This window comes from Haliaeetus albicilla, chromosome W (assembly GCF_947461875.1).
Source record: "Haliaeetus albicilla chromosome W, bHalAlb1.1, whole genome shotgun sequence".
NCBI classification, from domain to species: Eukaryota; Metazoa; Chordata; class Aves; order Accipitriformes; family Accipitridae; genus Haliaeetus; species Haliaeetus albicilla.
Genome location: NC_091515.1, coordinates 20,870,384 through 20,892,136, shown reverse-complemented (window position 1 = coordinate 20,892,136; position 21,753 = coordinate 20,870,384). Strand labels below are relative to the sequence as shown.

Genomic DNA, 21,753 nt, shown 5'->3' with positions numbered 1-21,753 from the left:
GAGGACCCCACGCCAGAGCAGGTGGGTGCCTGAAGGAGGCTGTGACCCCGTGGGAGCCCCGCGCTGGAGCAGGCTCCTGGCAGGACCTGCGGATCTGTGGAGAGAGGAGCCCACGGAGCAGGTTTTCTGGCAGGACTTGTGACCCCGTGGGGGACCCACGCTGGAGCAGTGTGCTCCTGAAGGACTGCACACCATGGAAAGGACCCATGCTGGAGCAGTTCATGAAGAACTGCATCCCGTGGGAAGGACACACATTGGAGAAGTACGTGGAGGACTGTCTCCCGTGGGAGGGACCCCACGCTGGAGCAGGGGAAGAGTGTGAGGAGCCCTCCCCCTGAGGAGGTTGAAGTGGCAGAAAATGACATGTGATGAACTGACCGTAAACCCCATCCCCATCCCCCTGTGCCGCTGGGGGGGTTTGGTAGAGAATCCGGGAGTGAAGTTGTGCCCAGGAAGAAGGGAGGGGTGGAGGGAAGGTGTTCTGAGATTTGGTTTTATTTCTCATTACCCTACTCTGGTTGATTTGTAATAAATTGAGTTGATTTTCCCCAAGCTGAGTCTGTTTTGCCTGTGACAGTAATTGGTGAGTGATCTCTCCTGTCCTTATCTCAACCCACAAGCTCTTTGTTATATTTTTCTCTCCCCTGTCCACCTGAGGAGGGGGAGTGATAGAACGGCTTTGGTGGGCACCTGGAGTCTAGCCAGGGTCAACCCACCACACACCTGCATTCTATTAATCATATCTAAAACAGTTTCTAATCATTAGTTATATGTCTAATATGAATAGTCTTAAAACAATAAGGCTTAAGGCCTAGTTCCTTTTACAATTTCCTCCTTTTGTTTTTTATCGCACTCCTGCGATCCTATTGATAACTCCACATTTCCTTTTCTATCTTCTGTATTATCCTAGAGCTACAACTTACACAGCATTGAAACAAAACAATCACACATACTACCATGATTATAACAACAAGTATTATTACAATTAACTTTTTCACCCAAGTGGCCAAATTTGGAAACCAAGATGTTAACCAAGAAAAGGTGTCAGAAAATCCCCAGGATGTGTCATCTCTTTGAATTTGTTGCATCGTGGCACTAACCTCCCAAATTTTCTGGACATCTGTCATTAGTTCTCCTGATCAATCAGTATACATACAGCAGCTGGTATTTAAGACAGTACAAACTCCACCTTGTGAAGCCAGAATCATGTCTAAGGCCATTCAGTTTTGGATAGTCATTTTTGAAAGTTCAATTACCTCTTTCTGGAGAGTGGAAAGGCCATGTGCAGTTGAATTTGCTAATTTTTCAATTTCTCCAGAGACATTTAAGGCTGCTTTTTCCAATTCACTTACTCCCAGAGCCGGAATCAGCCATCTAAAAAATGAATGAAATCCTGTTGGTCTTTCAGTCAAGGGATTTAGAGCTCTTCGAATTTGAGTTAAAAAGGTTCTATGCCATGTTGCACTTGAGACAGTTTTTGGGTGAATTTCCAAATCTGTAGACATTACTCCTAGGGTACAAATTCCTCCCCAATTTGGAGGCAAAGCTTTGTAAGCTTTGTTCCCACATAACCAAAAAATACCTAAGTCCTCAGGTGCTCGCCAATTTAAACGCAATCCTGAGTTAATAGAAGCCATGTTTTGGCATTGAGTCCAATTTCCTACAAATGAGTGATTTTTGCATAAACGTTGGTTATCAACACTTGGGGGATAACACCTTTGTACACAATGGACTTGTGAATAGTCTCCTGAGTTTGATACTTTAATTTCCCAAATTTGTTCTTCATAAGATTCGGAGAAAGTAGCGTTAAACCAGTATTTTTTCCAATTTGCACTTCTAGGAATCAGGATTCCTATTAATTGAAGTCCTTGATTCACTGTTTTTGGTAGAGCAACACAATTCCAACATTCACTTAAATTTAGATTATCAGTAAAAGATTTCATCAGTGACACATGCATATTGTTGGTCCAGGCATTTTCTACTTGGTGAACATCCCTAGGTTTCTGTACAAACTGTTTTGACACATTCAGAGATGGCATGTTATGATACGAATGGGGATAATCCATGTGATGGTGCCAGAAATTTCACTCAAGATTAAATCTCCATTTGATTATTACAATCCTGAATTTAAAAGTAAAATGATTGCTTGATAAATAGAATCGATGACAGCACCAGTCTCCCTTACCATAAATTCTCCACATTTGATAGTCAAAGCACCATGTCCCAATTCCCCATGTTGGTTCTTGAAGGTGAATATGATATTCTCCACATTTGATGGTCAAAGCACCAGGACAGATTTACTTGGAAAGACTAAGTCTTGTAAATCATTCTTCAGAATCTGAGAAAAAAATCATTGGTGAACTAGTAAAGCCTTGTGGTAACCTAGTCCAAGTAAGTTGCTTCCCTTGCCAAGTGAAAGCAAAAATTGGTTGGCTTTCTTCAGCAATTGGAATACTAAAGAAAGCTCCAGTAAGGTCAAGCACTGTGAAATACTGTGCCCAGACTGGAATCTGGGTTAAAATCAGACTAGGATCTGGCACCACAGGGTGTGGGGCAATTACATGCTCATTTACTGCTCGTAAATCTTGAACAAATCTATATTCAGGATCTCCATCCTTATCTGTCCTATGTTTACTTACTGGCAAAATTGGGGTATTATAGGGACTACGACACTCTCTCAAAATCCCCTTTTCCAAAAAATGCACAATTTGTTTTTCAATGCTGGAAATGGCTTCATTTATAATCGGATATTGCCGAATTGAAGGAGGAGTCCCTCCTTTTGTTTTTATCACAACTGGTTCAGCAGATTTCAATAATCCTACTTCATCTCCTGATGTACTCCAAAGTTCTCTGGGAACTCCAGCTAATTCAGGTGGTATTTTTGAATCACTATGGCTTTGTTCTTTAAATTCAATTACTTCAGAACCCATTACAATTAATTGGATTCCTGTAGGCACCAAAGAGATAAACGTACCAAATTCCTGCAAAAGGTCTCGTCCCAGCAGGGAAATGGGAGAGTCTGGAGAAATTACAAATCTTCCTCAGACTAATTTTCCATTCAAAACTACTGGCAGAGGAGTAGACAAATATTTTATCTCTTCCCCTACCACTCCCCGTACCATCACAGTTTCATTTGACATCTGGTGGACTTTGAAGTTTAACAGAGACAATGTCGCTCCCGTATGTCGTGGTTTAACCCCAGCCAGCAACTAAGCACCACGCAGCTGCTCACTCACTCCCCCCCATCCAGTGGGATGGGGGAGAAAATCGGGAAAAAAAGAAGTAAAACTCGGGGGTTGAGATAAGAACGGTTTAATAGAACAGAAAAGAAGAAACTAATAATGATAATGATAACACTAATAAAATGACAACAGTAGTAATAAAAGGATTGGAATGTACAAATGATGCACAGGGCAATTGCTCACCACCCGCCAACCGACACCCAGCTAGTCCCCCAGCGGCGATTCCCTGCCCCCACTTCCCAGTTCCTATACTAGATGGGACATCACATGGTATGGAATACACCGTTGGCCACTTTGGGTCAGCTGCCCTGGCTGTGTCCTGTGCCAACTTCTTGTGCCCCTCCAGCTTTCTCACTGGCTGGGCATGAGAAGCTGAAAAATCCTTGACTTGAGACTAAACATTACTTAGCAACAACTGAAAGCATCAGTGTTATCAACATACTTCTTATACTGAACTCAAAACATAGCACTGTACCAGCTACTAGGAAGACAGTTAACTCTATCCCAGCTGAAACCAGGACACTGTATCTACTAGGAAAGTAACAAGAATACTGTTTACCTTTGCAGAAATCTGACCGCGCTCATCTACCTTGATTCCGACAGGTCCCATTGTTCTTTTTTAGTTCCCAGAGAAGAGGAATACCATTCTTTACTGCAAATGAGGTCGTGGTGGTCCAGCAGGTAGGAATCCTCCTCGAGTTGCAACAGGTCTCAGTGGGCACTCTCTTTGCATATGTCCTAAATTTCCACAATAAAAACACTGTAAAGAGTTAGCATATTGGGAAACAGGGGGAGCTCTAACTTGCGCCCCTCTTCCCCTAAATCTTCCCCGAGAAAATCCCCGACCTCTCATTCGTGGGTTAAAATTCTGAGTAATTGCTGCAGCTAACAGTCCAATTTCTCTCTCCTTCTCTTTCCGCTCTCTCTTTCTTTTGATTTTTAATTTCTCTTCTTCCTGTTTTTGTTTTTCTTCAGCTCTCCTGTCGAAAACAAAGGCAGCAATACTTAGAATTTTAGCTAATGTCTCACCCTGCTAGCCTGGCATATGTTTCTTAAAATATTTACTTATGTCTGGAGCAGATTGATCTACAAAAACACCGATAGCTAAAGGCTCCTGGAAATTGTCAGAGGTCATGCCCCCATATTTCAACAAAGTTGCTTTCAATCGTCCCCTGTAATCACTTGGATGTTCATCAGGTCTCTGCCTACATTCTAAAACCTTTTTCCAATTAGTTACTCTCTCACCAGCTTGGCGAACTGCTTCTATTAATTGTTGAATGGCAGCTCGGTGAGCCCTAGCTCCTTCTGTGGTTGCAAGATTCCATTGTGGATCTTGTTCAGGCCATGGGTTTAACCCCTGGCCTCTCTAAGCAATTTCTCTATCCTTTTGGAAAATCTTTTCTCTTTCCTCTGCCTGAAATAATTCTTGCAGCAGAGTCCTCATATCATTCCAATTGGGGGTGACAATTCCCGATAACAATTGAGCACATTTTTCAGCATCATCACGCAGCTGAGGCATCTTTGATTGCCAGGCTACTAAATCACCTTGCTTCCAAGGTTCATGCCTCATTATTGCAGTTACTGCAGGAACTTCAGCAGGTGCACCTGGTCCTGCTCTCGGGTTTGGGATGTAGTCCAAATGCATTGGATACATGCTAGCACCTTTTGAGAAAAGCTGTTTCCTCAGCCTCAGGGGCCGAGGGAAGTAAACTTTTCCTCATTTTCAACAAGGGAGTTTTTCTCCTTTGTTGTGCCCAATTATACCAAATATACCAATAATCAATATCTTGACTTCCAGAGTCTTCCAAAATCATTCTCAGAAATTTTTGCTTATGGGGTTTAAATGTTCCCTTAGGAGGCCACTCATCCATTGGCCCTCCTCCTCTATTTTTCGTCAGGAATGGCCATTCCTCTTGGCACAATATTATCGATTTCTTTTTTTGCAATGTCTGTGCCAAGGGTATCTTTTTCCAATTTTCTAAAACCTCAGCAAGGGGCGTCCCCCTTTCAACGCTGGGTGCTAACCCCATCTTTCTTAATTAAGTTTTTTTGCAAGTTTAAACACAAGAGTTTCCCAGGATAATTTTTATCTGGAATTACCTGTGCCCAAGTCTCTTAGGTGAACTCACCTGATTAGCTGGCAATTGAGTATTGGTAATGAGTTTGTCCAGAAAAATATCCCATTGCTCTCTTTCTCTCTTGTGTCCTAGAGTCCCATCTGGGTCGCCAATTCTGTTAAAGAATTTTCAAACGTGGGTTTCTCTAGGTTCGCTTTATTAACAACTCAGAGTTGGGCCATTCACTGCGGTGGTGGCCCAACTCTGAGTTGTTAATAAAGCGAACCTAGAGAAACCCACGTTTGAAAATTCTTTAACAAACAGTTGCTATAAATTTCCCACACCCATCAATTTCCCTGCTGCATTAATAAATGTATTTAGCAATTTGCAGTAAACATTTTCACATTTAAAAAGTTATGATAATTCATGCATAAAACAGATGCCTTGAAGAGTTCATGATGGAGGACATCAGTTACAGAGAGGCATTCATATTAATTATGATAAAGATACATTATTGTGTATTAGACAGGAATGATCAACTGTTCTCATGAGATAAAATATTAGGAATTTTATTATAGCACCAGTGTAGTGCACTATAGTGAGAAATTCTAAATCTGTTGTCAGTGCTTTTAACTTGAGGGGCTGAAGTTCTCATACTTGGCCTTAGTCCAAAGGTGAGTCATTTGAAGAAAATGGCTTATCTGAACAAGAAAAAATGGAGGCGATTTAATGTTTTGGGAAATATATATATATGTATATAATTTTATTTTTTACAAACTCTGATGGTTATATTTAATTTAGTTTAATTATTTAAATTTAGGCATAGATGTAGTCCCCAAAGAGGACTGTATGCTCTGTAAAGATGAGGATTCGTAGAAAAGTAAAGAAACAATAAACAAATATTATTACCCTAGTAGAAATGCATGCTTATTTTCTATATCTGGATACAAATGAGATATTCGAACATACAATGCCCATACACAGACAAGAAGTTTTAAATAAATAACAGTATTGTTAAACATAGTGGACTTCTATAAATGTGATGAACTGTATGTTTTGTTGCTTAAGATTAAACCATCTTCATCCAAAGCCTCATAAGAAACTTAACAAAGCAACTAATGATCCTGAACAGGAAATATCAATTGGAGTTACTTTCAGGGACTGGTGAGGGTTTAAAGGACTTTTCACTTCTAGTTGTATGCTAAAATCAGGGGCAGGTCGATACTAACCTGACATACCATTTTCTGTTGGTGTTCAGTGGCTCATATAAAATGGCATTTTTTAGCATTTTGTCCATTTCTCAGTAAACAGATTATCATAATAAAACATGATCCCAGCTTAGTTGCTGACAGTCCCAGTAGAGAAGCCAGGGATTAAATGGGCATGAAAATGACACTACCTCTGTCCTTAGACGTGGTCTCTGCAGACCACAGTTAAGGAGCAGAAGGTGAGCAGCATGTGCAAATCCACCCTGCTGTCAGCTTTGTGCGCTGTTTTGTGGCTGAGCAGAACTTCAGGCTCCAGGACTGTTAAAACGGCATATTGCATACACAATAGGTTATCAAATACCTATTTCAAACAAACAAGGAAATTAAACAGAAAAACATTTCCATCAACATACTGTTGAGATCTAACAAACATGAATATTGAAGTCATGTGACCTACAATAAACCCATTGGCTGCTTTTCAAACATATTTGTACATTACTATGTTACAGTTAACAGCATTTTCAATAACATAATGTACCAAGGAGGTTGAAATATTTGAAGAAAAAAATACAGCTGTATTCTGGGGTTTACATGAAACAGCGTGAGTATTTATGTGGCTTTACTTTAACTGTTGTTTGCATCAAAGTTTAATATAACATATTCAAACATCGCGTTTGAGTGGAGGTTGTTAGGTTTTTTTCCCAAATGCGTTTGTTCTCCCAATTCCTGGTAACTGAAAGTTAGGGAGAGTGAGCCGCAATGGAGTGGCAGCTGCTGGGATGGCCATGAACGTAAGACATGCAGAAGACAAACTATGCCAAAAACGCGGGGGGAAACCAGCAACACCTGTACCCTAGAGCAGGGGTCCCTCAGTCCCGTGTGGTTACTGGACCAGGAAGGACGCCTGCAGGCACCCGTTGCGTTGCGGCCCGGCCCCATCCCAGTGCCCAGCCCGCACGTCAGGCAAAGGCAGGAAGGCCCCTTGCACAGCCTCAGGACACATCCCCTCTACAGCACACCACTCCCGCCACTCCCACCTCTCCCTATTAGCTCTCCCGCCCCCCCCCCCGCCCTCACAACCGCGCCCCCGCCTCGTCCCTGCCCTTTGCCCCCCGGCCCCTGACCCCCGCGCCAACGCCCTCAGCCTCCACCTCGCCCCACTCCTCCACAGCGCGCTCGCGCTCCCGCCCCCCGCTGAGCGCCATTGGCTGCGGCGGCCCGTCCCTCACGACGCCCCTGGCTCGGGATTGCCTGCGTCGCGGCTCAGCCCCACATTAGTGCGGGGAGAGGGTAGGTTAGTGGGGTTTGTTGGTGATGTTCGTACTTGCTTATCCTCTTCCTCCTTTCATCACGACCAGTGGGGGCGTAAGCGTCGCGTCTGCCCGCTCCCGTTCCGCCCCCTCCCGCCGCTGCGATATCTACCCCAGCCTGGGCGGCGGTGCGCGGCGTCTTCTTACCGTCCCTGTTCCGTCTCCCTTAGGGTATTCCTCTCTACTTCATAGCTCTGCCGCCTCTCTGGGTCCCCGCTGAGGCCGGGGAGGGTGGTGGGAGGCTGAATCGGAGGGAGAAGGGGGAAGTGCGCGAAAGGAGGCGGGGAGAGAGGCCAGCGGCGGGCGGGCAGGTGAGGCAGGAGGCTCTTCCGTTCCCCTCGTGCTGGCGGCGGCCGCCGCTCTCGGGCAGCGCGGCTCGGGGTGAGGGGTTGGGGGCGGAGTGGCGGCGCTGAGCGCGCTGGGGAGGCAGGCAGGTGAGGGATGGTGGGGGGCACTGTGGTCTCGCCGCCGGGCATCGTTTCTGTCGGGCGGTCGCGGGGCAGGCTCCGGCGCCGCCGGTGGCAGGGGTCGGGAGGAGCCCGGCTCCGCTGACGTCCTCTCTCAGTGCACACGCACGTCGCACGTTCCGCAAACGCCCCCGTCCTCGTTCAAAGCTGTTGCGTATTTCCCCCCCTCCTCTTCCCCCTTAACAAGAAGAAAACTCGACTGGATTTAATATATTTCCTTGGGTCGAAAGAAACTCCTGCCTGCTGGATCTGGTTTAGGCGCCCGACAGACAAGGTAGATTAAATGGGAAAGGCTTGGGGAGCAGCAGCAACAACCACCGAGAAATCCTTCCTCTGCTGAAGGGGGTGGGGAAAAAGGAAGGAGTTCACGCTTCATTTTGATATCCTGTTTTTGGCCTTTATTTTCCTGTTTTCTGCCTTGCGTAGTTTAGCTGTCCTTTGTGTTTCTTCCCCTCTTGGCCGAAATGCCGTTTGTATGGACGTAATCGTGGAGGTTGAAGAAAGAATCTGGGGAGATCGAGAGTTTTTAAGCTCCTCGGGCGCAGAAGTTTCTTTGTTCGTATTGAACTGAAACTGCTCGAGTCTGTGACTGTGCTTCTTCAGCTCCTTCCCTTCGAAACGATTGCTAACCCTGCAAGTAGAAATAAGTTCTCAGGAAATAAGAAAGTTCTAAAGGAGGTAATTTTTTTATTTAATCGAAAGATCTTGAGGCTTGGTGCTCCCTGTATCTGCCGTTTCTTTTTTGTCTTTCATCTTGTTTTCTGGAATATCGGTCAGTGTCTAGCCGGTCGTCTTCAAAATAGCTGTTAAATTTATTTATAAAAATGTGCCCTCGTAGTCCTCTGTAAATGTTGTTGCAGTTTTTCCCTTCGACTGCTGCCACTGCCTCTTCCTTCCCTCTGCCCCCTCTCTGTCCTCAAGATGATGAGTTGGACTGCGTATTTTTCTTCAGCTTGTATAGGAGAGGTCTGTATTGCATTTTGATCCTTGTACAAGTTTATCTTAAAAATCTCCGTTTAAAAAAAAAAAGCTAGCTAGTGGTCTGACTTATTAAAAGTATATGTAGTTGAACCTCTGAGTTAAGGTAGCCTTGTTTGGTTTTGGTGACCACTTTCTCCTTTATCATTTTTATTAAAGGAGTTCTGTTTGAAGCCGTTGGAAGGGAAACTAAATGCGAAGTTTTGGTGTAAGGTTTTGTACTGCTGGTGCTTGTTATGTTATGCCAACTAACTAGTTGCATGTAGTGAAAGCAGTATTGCTCACCACAGACTCATTTCACGTGCCTCAGAGGCAATTATTGGTTAGTCCTTTTGTGAAGGCAAGGAATTTCTCATATTGTGAACATTCAAAATGAGCCAGAAGCCATAGCTCTGTGCTAGTTTATTTCAATTTTTGTTCCTGTTTGACAAATTGAAAAGAAGCATGTTGGTCAGATAGGATGTGCGTGCTTCAGTCTCTCAAGCGTCCGAGATGTATTGGTATTTGTGAGACTTGGACAAAGTAATTTCTATGCAAAAATTTTTAACACTCCTACATATGTAGTTCTTTAACAGCATCAAGTAACATAGTGTATGAGGAAAAAGTTATTAATCCAGCTCCATCTGTTTGATATAGTGTGAGGAAAAATGTTAACATTTAACTGACCTAAAGTGTCTTCTGTGGCTGATAACAAGTAAATTATTTAGCTTACAATTTATAGACTTACCTTTCCAGGCAGCAATAAAGGTCATTCTTAGTAGGCATCTGAAAGGGCTGAACAAAATAAATGGCAGTGAACTTTGGTTTCCTTATATGGCTGATGCTTGGCAGAAAAGCAATGAAGTCTAAATAGAGTAATCTTTTTACAAAGAATGATCACTTTCCAAAGCAGTGTTTCAGTCCTAATGACTTGAGGTTCTTGGTGGGGAATTGTAGCAATGCATGACAAATTTAGTTGTAAACCACTATGTTCTTAATGGATGCAATTTTTTGTTTCTTTTCAGACCTTTTGTGTTTCTCATGATGCACTTGATATTTTTCAATGTGTAGAAGAATAGATCCTTGTAGTGGAGCCACAACTTTTTACATCAGCGTTTTGTAACCATGGTAGCTATGGATAAGGCCATTTTTAATGATGAAAGTGTAATTCAGTACTGCTTTTACAGCTAATGGTTATATCGTAGAATACCATTCATGTCATTAACATAGTTTAGGAGTTATGAAGGAGTGTATTCTTTCTTGAGATCAGCAGTCTCAACTAAAAATCAGGCTGACATTGATATTCATATTATGAATAAAATGATTTAAGTATACATATGGTAGCTCATGTTGTTTGAAATAACACTCTCATAGGTATGTGTCGATTGCTTGGGGAAACATTCTTTTGACCTGGCTGTTCCTTGCTCATGAATTAAATTAAACTCATGTAAACATTGGTAATTCTAAGTAGGTATGCTTGCGATCAAAGAGCTAGAAGTTACAGCATATGGCATACTATGGAATATGATTATCATATTAGTATAAATATGAATAGATTTGTCTTATGAATAAGCTGCCCAGTGGATAATGTTTGGTAGAAATGTAGTGCTCAATAGGGTATCCGTTTGCACATCACATTCATATAGAATTGATTAGGGGACTCCATGGAGAAAGTGTTATTGATTGAAAGTTACCTAGGGTATTAAGCTGGTGGTGTAAGAAAACAGTGTTGTGATTTGTCCTCAGTGGAATTTGTTTGTGGTCCTAGGCACAGAGCACCATGCTTGGAACATCAAAGCTATGGGAAGGCTTGCGCATATGTAACATATGTTAAAGGTAGCATGTTAGTGTAGGTTCTTGTGGTGGGTTGACCCTGGCTGGATGCCAGGTGCCCACCAAAGCTGCTCTATCACTCCTCCTCAGCTGGACAGGGGAGAGAAAATATAAAGGGGTTGAGATAAGGACAGGGAGAGATCACTCACCAATTACCATCATGGGCAAAACAGACTTGACTTGGGGAAAACTAATTAATTACCAATCCAATCAAGAGTAGGATAATGAGAAATAAAATAAAATCTTAAAACACCTTCCCTCCACCCCTCCCTTCTTCTCAGGCACAGCTTCATTCATGAATTTTCTACCTTCCCCCCCCCCAATGGCATGGGCACATGGGGAATGGGGGTTGTTGTCAGTTCATCACACATTCTCTGCTGCTCCTTCCTCCTCAGGGACAGGACTTCTCACACTCTTCCCCTGCTCCAGCGTGGGGTCCCTCCCACGGGACACAGTCCTCCACAAACTTCTCCAATGTGAGTCCTTCCCACGGGCTACAGTTCTTCATGAACTGCTCCAGCATGGGTCTCTTCCACGGAGTGCAATCCTTCAGGAGCACACTGCTCCAGTGTGGGTCCCCCACAAGGTCACAAGTCCTGCCAGAAAACCTATTCCAGTGTGGGCTCCTCTCTCTCCACAGATCCGCAGGTCCTGCCAGGAGCCTGCTCCAGCACAGGCTTCCCATGGGGTCATAGCCTCCTTTGGGCATCCACCTGCTCTGGCATGGGGTCCTCCATGGGCTGCAGGTGGATATCTGCTCCACCGTGGACCTCCATGGGCTGCAGGGGGACAGCCTGCCTCACCATGGTCTTCACTACAGGCTGCAGGGGAATCTCTGCTCTGGCACCTGGAGCACCTCCTCCCCCTCCTTCTTCACTGACCTTGGTGTCTGCAGGGTTGTTTCTCTCACATATTCCTACTCCTCTCTTCCAGCTGCAGTTTCTGTTGCGCGGTAACTCTTTCCCCTTAAATATGTTGATCACAGAGGCACTACCACTGTTGCTGATTGGCTTGGCCTTGGCCAGCAGCAGGTCTGTCTTGGAGCCAGCTGGCATTGGGTCTGTCGGACATGGGGGAAGCTTCTAGCAGCTTCTCACAGAAGCCACCCCTATAGCTCCCCCTGCTACCAAAATTTTGCCACACTGTCGTGGTTTAACCCCAGTCAGCAACTAAGTACCACGCAGCTGCTCACTCACTTCCCCCGACCCAGTGGGATGGGGGAGAAAATTGGGAAAAGAAGCAAAACTCGTGGGTTGAGATAAGAACGGTTTAATAGAACAGAAAAGAAGAAACTAATAATGATAATGTTAATGCTAATAAAATGACAGTAGTAATAATAAAAGGATTGGAATATGGAAATGATGCACAGTGCAATTGCTCACCACCTGCTGACCAATGCCCAGTTAGTCCCTGAGTGGTGATTCCCCCCAGTTTATATACTAGATGTGATGTCGCATGGTATGGAATACCCTGTTGGCCACTTTGGGTCAGCTGCCCTGGCTGTGTCCCCTCCCAACTTCTTGTGCCCCTCCAGCTTTCTCACTGGCTGGGCATGAGAAGCTGAAAAATCCTTGACTTGAGACTAAACATTACTTAGCAACAACTGAAAGCATCAGTGTTATTAACATTCTTCTCACACCTAACTCAAAAACATAGCACTGTACTAGCTACTAGGAAGACAATTAAGTCTATCCCAGCTGAAAACAACACACGCAGACCCAATACAGTTCTAGAAATAGAAGGGGATGGAATCAAATTCAACTGAGCTTTCCTGTTGGAGTGTAATAAATCATTGGCTGTCCATTTTGTTTTTTCATTTTGTTTTTGTCCTTCCTGCTCCCAAGTAAAAAGGAAAATCTCCTAGGGAAAATGTTATGTAAAGATCAAATGTTTGTTATGTCATCTTTTCAGTAGATTCTCCTTATGGAATAACTTGATTTGCTAAAGGAGCGTCTGACATTTTCTCTGCATAGAGGAATTACAAATCTAACCTTTTCTGAACAAGTAACTAGTTGAGTTGACGGAAAAGCTACTCTTATGGATTCAAAATCAGTAGGTTGTATCCCTATGTGAGCGTGCAGATGTTGATGGTGACAGCTGATATAGGTAGTTAAGCGTGAATTATCTAGAAAATGAGGGTTTAGAAACATCCCTATTTTACCTTTGTCAACTTTTAAGTAAAACAGTGTCAGACATTTTTCACATCAGAATGAAAACATTAAGGGTAACATGTTTATCAGTTTATGTAGTAAATAGTCAATAAATAACTTAATAAGTTTTTCACATTTAAAAAGTGCAATATTTGTGGTAACATATTAAATTGCTAGCTTAGTGTCTTTGGAACTTAGTGTTAGGAACTTTAGTGTTGTGGGTAACTTGTGAACAGTTCTGTGGCTACTTGCATGGCAGACTCTGGTCCAGTTCTGGACAAGAAATACTTTTTTTTGGCAGGGTGGGAGCTTGTCAAAGCTTCAAACATGGATTTACCATAATTCTTATAGTTCTTTTCATCTCTTGGGGAGCAGCTGCAGTGTGCCACTGCAGTTTCCAACTGTGAAGGTGGCATGCAGAGCCTGCTGTATCAGCACAGCTGGCACACTATCTCCTGCTGAGTAAATATCAGTAAAAATTAGTGGGCCTAAATAACACTGCCTAGGATACTTCAGTAATAATTAATTGTTAAGCAATTCTACTGAGTTTAAGATTATAAGGGGACAGGTGATACAGAAACTTGACTGTTCTAATGACAAGATGGGTGTGGGGTTTTTTTGAAGGATTTTTTTGTTGTAAAAAGATTACTGAAATATATTGCCTTAATTTCTAATTAAGAATACAGTGTTCATATATTGTGAGTAAAACTTTATAAATGTTAAGTTTTGAGAGCGAGAATGCTGATTTAGGAGAGATTTATAAATCTCATCTTCTTCCTGTGTAAGAAAAATGGAAAAAGCAAATATTGTTATATTGGAATTGGTAGTATTTTTATTGTATAGTAATTGGGATAAATTTGCTTTTTCTGCTGCTCTTCCTCATTAGTTACCAGTTCTTTTTAAGATACTTGTTTCTATGATGCTTAAACTTCAATACAGGCATTTGGCTTATTACTCTTTCTTTAGTCCTACCTGTACTTCCCCTGAAGGTGATACAGGAGCATGATATTTCAACACTAAATTGCACCTTCCACTTTTAAAAATACATTGTGACTTTTCATGATTGAGAAATAACGCTAAGCAAACCTCTTCATTTGGTCTAAATGAAACCAAACTGAAGTGTACTTATGTTGGAGAACATATAAGCGTTGTGACTAGCTTCCCTAGGGTAGTTTAAGTTGAAAAGTAGATTAGTTCTTTCTGTATCCAGAACTAATTTGTAGATGCTTGATACTAAGTGATCATTATACATAGGAACAAGGGGTGATGATTAAGCAGAGTCTGAGGAAAATATGAACTGTCTTGGCTGCTGTGGCTGTCCTGGAAGTTGTAATAATGTCAGAAGGTAACCAAGCCTCTGGAGCTTCTTGCGTTCAAAGGCTGAATCTTGTTAGATAAGATATTGTGTACTCTCCTCCCCTCTTAATCCACTTCAGTAGTTAATGAATGGGATGGCCATACTCTTCTGTCCCATTTTTTGGCATGGCCAAGAAAACGTTAGGTAACAAGTCTTTTACATAACTTTGTTGATTAAAGGCGGCAGGGGAATGCTTTGTGCCTTCCTCTGTTCTGTATCTGTCCAATGATTAGGCACAGTCTAGACCCTAAAGATTACTTATGATAGTAAGGACAACTTCTGTCCCTGTAAGAGCAAAGCTACCAGAAAGATGGTAAGTGATTCCAAAATGCACAACTTTTTTCATAGTTTCTCAATTTTAAAATATCCAATATTATATACCCTTGAATCTTGTAAATAGTACTATGGTTTCTCAAACTTTTGTTTCATGCTTTTGTATAATTGAATTCTGCAAGCATAAAGCTATGTTATATATGCAAAGTAAAACAACTGTTAAAAGCAAACATTCTTTCCGATTCTCTTTAGATGCACATTGTGAGAATAACTGGAAGAAACTGCAAATCAGTGTCCTCAGAGTGACCAGTTCAGAATTCACTGGGTACATGGGCTCCCTTTCCAAACACAAAAGTCTTCTAAGCACACTGAATTCTCCAAGTTTGTATAGCTCAACATGTACAGTGCTGTGCTTAATGTCTTGTAGACCCTGTCATGAAGTTGGCTGGGGTGGAATGAGCAGAGATACATAAACATGGTCCAGGTAGTGAATCGTCTGACTATTCTGGATTATCACATGCTTCTGGTGGAGGAGACTGCAGCTATTTGAGTAGAATTTCCTTTCTAGGAACAGCTAGGAAGGAAATACTTGTTTTAAAAGTGTTGAGCTTTGTGTTCTCTTGAACTTAAAATTGCACTTCTGAAGTAGATGCTTGGGGTGTAGTTGTCTTCCTGTGAGCTCTTAGTGCTCAGTGGCTACTTCTTGTGTCAGTTGTCTGGGGCTAGCTTTAAGAGTAAAGGAGCTCTGAAGTGGTTTGAAGTCTTACTAAAAGTTATAAATACTTGAAATTAAACATTTCTAATGCAACTTTTAATTTGGAATGGATGGTATCTCCCTCTGAAGTGGCCTGGGGCTTATTCTCCTTGGTGGGGAAAGCTCCAATGTTAATAACTGAATTAAAAGTATTTGAAGTTCTGTTAGTTTTTTAAAGGTAGCTGCAGAAGGATGGTTGAAAAAGAGTATCTGTCTTGGTGTCTGAAGTACTGTGCTTTGAGTTTTACTGCTGCCTTTGGAACCTTCTCATCAGGTTTCAGCTCTAGTTGGCATGGGAAGTTCCTGTAGCACCGGTGGGGGTGGTGCGGGTGGCTCTGTCTTCCCAGACAGTTCTGGAAGAAAAGTTTCATGTTCTTCCATAGTCCTCTGTCCCCTAATATGGGGTCTAAGTTTAGTACAGTTGCAGAAATTACTTCTTCAGCCTTCCTTGCCCTCCTTGTCCTTGGAGTTTTTCAGTACGTATCTTCTAAAACTTCCAAAGCCTCCTAAAAAGGAGAGGAGAGGGCATAGATGCTTTCAGCTGTATCAGTACATCTAAACAAATGTCTGAAATGCAATGACAGATGCCTGTGAATGTCAGTCACAGGTTCAGTCATCCAAAATTACTATGGATGTCATTTTAAGTGTTTGGATGGTGGAAAGTGTTTCCAGGCTTTTCTGGAAGACTTCTGGTAGGCTGTAAAGAAACTTTTTGAGAACTGCTGCTTTTTTCCCCCACATGTGACTGTAGTCATCCTGGAATTAATCTCCTTGAGGGGAGAAATGGTAGTTTAGAAGATGAACCCAATTGTCAGCAATTTGATCAAATTACTGCAGGTCTTCTGTCTTTACTTACAGTTAACCCTGAAGATAGGATGGAGGTTTATATTTGAAACTGGATATCAGAGAACTTTTATATTTAAATAATGATACTAATGTAAATTTTTCCTCTGGGGAAATGCTATGCTTAATAATCTGTATGTGCTTATGCATGCTTGTAGTTAAACAAAAAGCTTGGCTGTAGAAGCATTTACAAGGTTGAGGCCTGTATTTTCAGTAAAAGTAGACTGAAAAGTATGGCAGTCTAAGTCTTTTATGACTTAAATGCTCTTTAAATACTTGCTTTCCATGCTTATGCTACAGAGTATTACATGCAGGTGTTGAATTTACTTAGTTTCCACTTTGGTAGGTGTACTTGAAGGAGGAGATGGATGTGCAGACATCTGTTCATGTGCACTGATAGCCTGCTGCTGGTACACTTGCTTGCTGTGGCAGATTAATCTGTGGCAACCTGGAATGTCAGTTTGGTAGTTAGCTCCTTTTAGGAGAACATAGTCATTTTGGGTTACTTCTGGTCACATAATCATATGTGGTGTTAACCCTGGAGCTGCAGGTCATTTAAATTCTGAGGTGCTTTATATAGATTTTTTTTTTTAGGTTGGCAGTAAAGTTCATCACTGAGGAAGAAAATTCAAAAGTTCACATTTTTCTGATTCATAGCTATCCAGCCTCTATACAATTTATTTCAGTTATGCTTTAGTAAACTTATACCAGATGATTTATTGGAAGTAATGCAGAATGTTCATGAATTCTTTAGTAGATCTCTTTTTGGTGAGGAATTACAGTCAGAGGAAATTGAGTGAAGAATGCTAGAAAATAATATTTGGAACAAACCTAGAATTTTACTTTAAGGTCACTTTTGTTGGTTCACAGATGGGTGTTGGAAAACTATTAAAAACAAGGTAAAAATTAAGGACTCTAAGTAGGAAGAGGAGAAAAAGATGGTTAAACCTGTGAGTTTCCATCCTTTCTGGGAATGTGACAGGAAGGGGAAATCAATTGGAACTCTGAATTTGGCAAGCCATCTGGCTCTGCTTCTGATGGATAAGATCAGAAATGTTAATATAGGCGAAACTATCGGAGCTTTATAATTTTACTATACTATTGTTTAACTGTAGTGCATCTTATTTGTCTTGTCTTTTAGGATACTTTTTTCTGAATGATGTTTTGTGGGGGAGGGAGCTTTCTGTGGCTATTAGAAAACCCTGTACTTCCTGTGTGTTATTCTTAATCTAGACTTTAATGCTTTGGGTCCAGTACCAGAAGTTTCATCTAAATAAATAAAAAAAGTAAACAATACAAATACTAGAAAAGCAAGATAGACTTAAAATAGATTTTAATAGACTTAAATGAGAATAATTTACTCTTCCATTTGTATTTATCTGGGTGAGCTCCTCTATTTTTCAAGGAGCATTTATTTTGTCTTGCTTTACTGAAGCAAAGCAGAAGTGCTGAGGATCATGGTATTCCTGTGTGCTTTTTGAAATGCTGCTCTTGCTAGAGAAAAGCAGTGGAGCAAAGTTTTCTGTGGTATTTTCCTGTGAGAAATCTGTGGGAGAGGTATTGTCAAGATTTCAAATGTCCTGTAGTCTTTCATGACATTAGTGTTACTGAATTGGTTTTGCAGCAGTCTGTGACACCTCAAGGGAAAGATTATGGCCCTGCTGATGGAGCAGGTTAAAAGGAAGTGTTATGGGATGGGAGAGAAGTAAATCTTTAATCACTACTTTTTTTCTTGTCCTCTTTTTTTTACTTCTTTCTTCCCTCTACATAAAACAACTTGTCAAGAACCAACAAGTTGTTCCTTAAACTTTTAAAAACAGTGCTCCCCCTCTTTCGTCTGTCCCAGATGGAGTCCCTGCATGTTTCCACTGAATTCAAGTATATATTTGCTCATTTTAGATTCATAGATCACCCATCATTCCATTTGTGTTAAATCTTGACAATGTTTTAAATTTCAGCTTCAGAGTATGAAATATCTATAGAGGAATAACTTTCACCCAAAATCAGAATGTTACTCATTTTCCCCAAACTTGTATTAACTTTTTTTTAATCTTTTAAAAGTCTGAAGGGAAGTACCCACTGGACAATTAAAATTATTTGAAATCACATTTATGAAATTTTCTGAAATTCCTACATTGTGCTATTCAGTTCAGTTTCCCTATTCTGAGAAAGAGGCTGACGTTAATAGCATTTCCTGCTAGAAAGCACAGGATGTCTGAAGTTAAGTAACACTTTAAGCCAAGTTATTAAATCAACTTTGAATTCAGTTTTGAGGCTATAACTTGCACTGTGATGGGAAGGAAGAATCTTAGTTCTACTTAAACCTCCTGTCAGGTGAAAAACTGTTTTTGACTATAGATAGTGAATTACTATCTATGTTGATAACAGTGCTTTAAGAGAAACTGTGCTTCAATATAATTGTCTAAATTCCAAGTAATTCTTATTTTTTTTATTGTAAGCAGTAAGCTATCTGAAGAGGCAAAAATACTTTGGAAACCAGTCAAGAATATCCTTCTGTTAATTTTATTGTAACAGTTGCTTATCTGATCTCCAAAACGTCTGATGTAGTAAAATAAAAATAACATAACATCTCTTCTTTTTTTCTTTAATCATCATCTGTTGGCATAGAGAAACACAACACTAAGTGAAGAGAAAAATAATTTAGTGCAAAAAATATTAGCTTAAATGCTTCATTACAGTGTTGGGAGTAAAAGGAGATAATAAGTTGGCAAAAATCAAATGCACATTGTGAGAGCAAAGCTGAGTAAATGGAGGACAAGAATAATGGTGCTTAGCCACATGGGAGATGTGAAGAGTCTTGTAGTTAGAACCACAGTTCAGGTGAAGAAGATTAATTCTTGTGCATCACAATTGTGAGCTACTAATTGGGATGGATCTGGAATTATGTATCAGTTGTAAAATGAATGCAGAAGACAAAATAGACAAAGGTACAGTTCAGGGATTCCTTTATTTGGCCAGGATGGTGACTTAAAACTGCTGAGAATAATATTGAGCTAATATGTGTCATAACTATTGTATAAACTAGAGGGAGATGATGCTTAATCTGGAAAATACTGATTTTTTTTTTTTGAACTTTTGCTCTTTACAAAAATAGTGGCTACTCCTTATTGTAGCAGTGAAAAAGGTGTATTAAAGGAAAACTCTTTTTAAAGCTGTATTGTAAATAAAAGCTTACTGTTTGTAGTACTGCATTTTATACTAAACAAATGCAAAAGCAAAAAACAAACTAGCTTGTTGAGGTGGGTAACACTTATAAGACAGACAGAAGTCTTCTTTAAGGGGGAAGTATTCTAAAGTAAAATGGAAGTCCAGTTGTGTATGCTGTTTAAGTAGTAACTTTTATTAGGGCACTATGTAGTATATTGTAAGTGTCAGGATGCATCTTGTGTTTTTTTTGGTAGGATATATATATTTTTTTGAAATCTAACAATTCCCAAATGGGGAATGAATACACACATCTATGTGCGCTCCTCTTTTTTTAAACTCTGGTCTATGAATGTGTTTCCACTTGTGTTCCTCTCACCACACTGAATTGTGTAACCTGTTTAGATTTGGTGCAGCAGTTTTTCTGGGCAGTTTATCCATTTAGTTATTAGCTAGAGGGTTGTGGTTTGTTCTTCTCCTCCCATGTACCCAACCTCTGCTTGCTTTGTTTTAGGCCCTCTATGTTCTTTTGACCTCTGTTGTTTGATGATTTTATTTTTAACTAGGAATTCTGGCAATTACTTTTTGGGGGGAGTGCATGTAAAGCAGGGCATCAGGGGCTGTTTTGTTTTAATATATGGACCATGCAATTTAGAAAACAAAATAATTGAGTAACTAGGAATCTTCTGAAGGCAATTAGATGGAAAGTCTAGTTAATAGATGAGAACCTTTCTTGTGTATTGAAATGCTGCATATTTACAGCAGTGCAGCTTGCTTGTTTAAAAACCTTTGGTATCTGCTGCAGATGGCTGCATAGTCTAAGGAGTAGTTTCCTGGCTGCATTGTACATGAAATGCCAAACACATTGAGAGCAGTTTTGTTCTAGAATGCCAAAATACATTAAATCCGTTCAGGAAACAACATATGCCAAATGAATAAAAATATCACACTCATGAAACAGAATGTGGTAGTTATGTTTTTCAAATCTGTTTTCTTTCCTGAATTAAGGGGTTAAAAAGGACTTCTTGTATTAATTACTGAGGATAGTATTAAATACCAATTGCTGACTTATACTCTCAGCATTTTCACTACTGTTTGTTTCCCCATACCCCCTTTTTTTTTCTTTTGATTAAAATATGCCATAGACTGAAATTGAAACAAGGAGGCTATCAATAGGGATACTGTATAGGAAAAAGAGTGTTATGTTTTCCTCCTTTGTTATTTAGGCCTGTGCACAGCATACAGGATTTTAGTGGGGGTTTGGGTTTGGTGGTGGTTTGGGTTTGTGTGGTGGGGTTTTGGTAGCAGGGGAGGGGGCTACAGGGGTGGCTCCTGTGAGAAGCTGCTAGAAGCTCCCCTGGCTCCAAGCTGGACCCGCCTCTGACCAAGGCCGACCCAGTCAGTGATGGTGGTAGCACCTCTGGGATAACGTATTTCAGGGGAACCTACTGTAGAGGAGGAGATTGGAATGTGAGAGAAACACCTATGTGGACACCAAGGTCAGTGAAGAAGGAGGGGGAGGAGGTGCACTGGAGGAGGGGATGCCCCTGTAGCCTGTGGTGAGACAGCAGGCTGTCACCTTGCAGCCCATGGAGGTGAACAGTGGAGCAGATGCCCACCTGAGGCCCGTGGAGGACCCCATGCCAGAGCAGGTGAATGCCCCCAAAGATGGTTGTGACTCCATGGGAAAGCCCACTGTGGTGGGTTGACCCTGGTTGGATGCCAGGTGCCCACCAAAGCTGCTCTATCACTCCCCCTCCTCAGCTGGTCGGGGGGGAGAAAATATAACAAAAGGCTCGTGGGTCAAGATAAGGACAGTTTAATAAAGTGATAGCAAAGGTTGCGCGCGCAAAAGCAAAGAAAAAACAAATGATGTTATTCTCTACTTCCCATCAGCAGGCGATGTCTAGCCGCTTCTCTAGCCGCTTCTCGGGAAGCAGGGCTTCAGTACGCGTAGTGGTTGCTCCAGAAGACAAAATGCCCCCCCATCCGTCTCCCTTAACTTAGCTTTTAAATCTGAGCTGACATCATATGGTATGGAATATCTGTTTGGTTAGTTTAGGTCAGCTGTCCTGGTTATGTCCCCTCCCAAGATCTTGCCCTGCCCCAGTCTGCCATTGAGGGGGGGCAAAAATGT

The 21,753-nt window shown here is 41.5% G+C and overlaps 1 protein-coding gene and 1 long non-coding RNA gene across 10 annotated transcripts in view; one reads left to right on the top strand and one right to left on the bottom strand.

Moving 5' to 3' along the window:
- Positions 1–3,445: 3,445 nt before the first annotated feature.
- Positions 3,446–7,516, bottom strand: LOC138683265 (uncharacterized). Its single transcript, XR_011322872.1, has 3 exons — positions 6,699–7,516; positions 5,372–5,474; positions 3,446–4,222 (listed from the first exon to the last, which is right to left on the bottom strand). It is a non-coding gene; the product is annotated as an uncharacterized lncRNA (long non-coding RNA).
- A 241-nt stretch (positions 7,517–7,757) lies between these two features.
- Positions 7,758–21,753, top strand: part of LOC138683432 (erbin-like) — a 160,885-nt gene continuing 146,889 nt past the window's right edge. For 2 of the 9 annotated variants that reach the window (XM_069775184.1, XM_069775183.1), the window contains exon 1: positions 7,898–7,988. The gene's annotated coding sequence lies outside the window, so the exon portion shown is untranslated. Of the gene's footprint in view, positions 7,989–8,473; positions 8,559–8,796; positions 8,963–21,753 lie in introns of those variants that run through there. The other 7 variants (XM_069775178.1, XM_069775175.1, XM_069775180.1 and 4 more) reach the window with 5 other exon arrangements.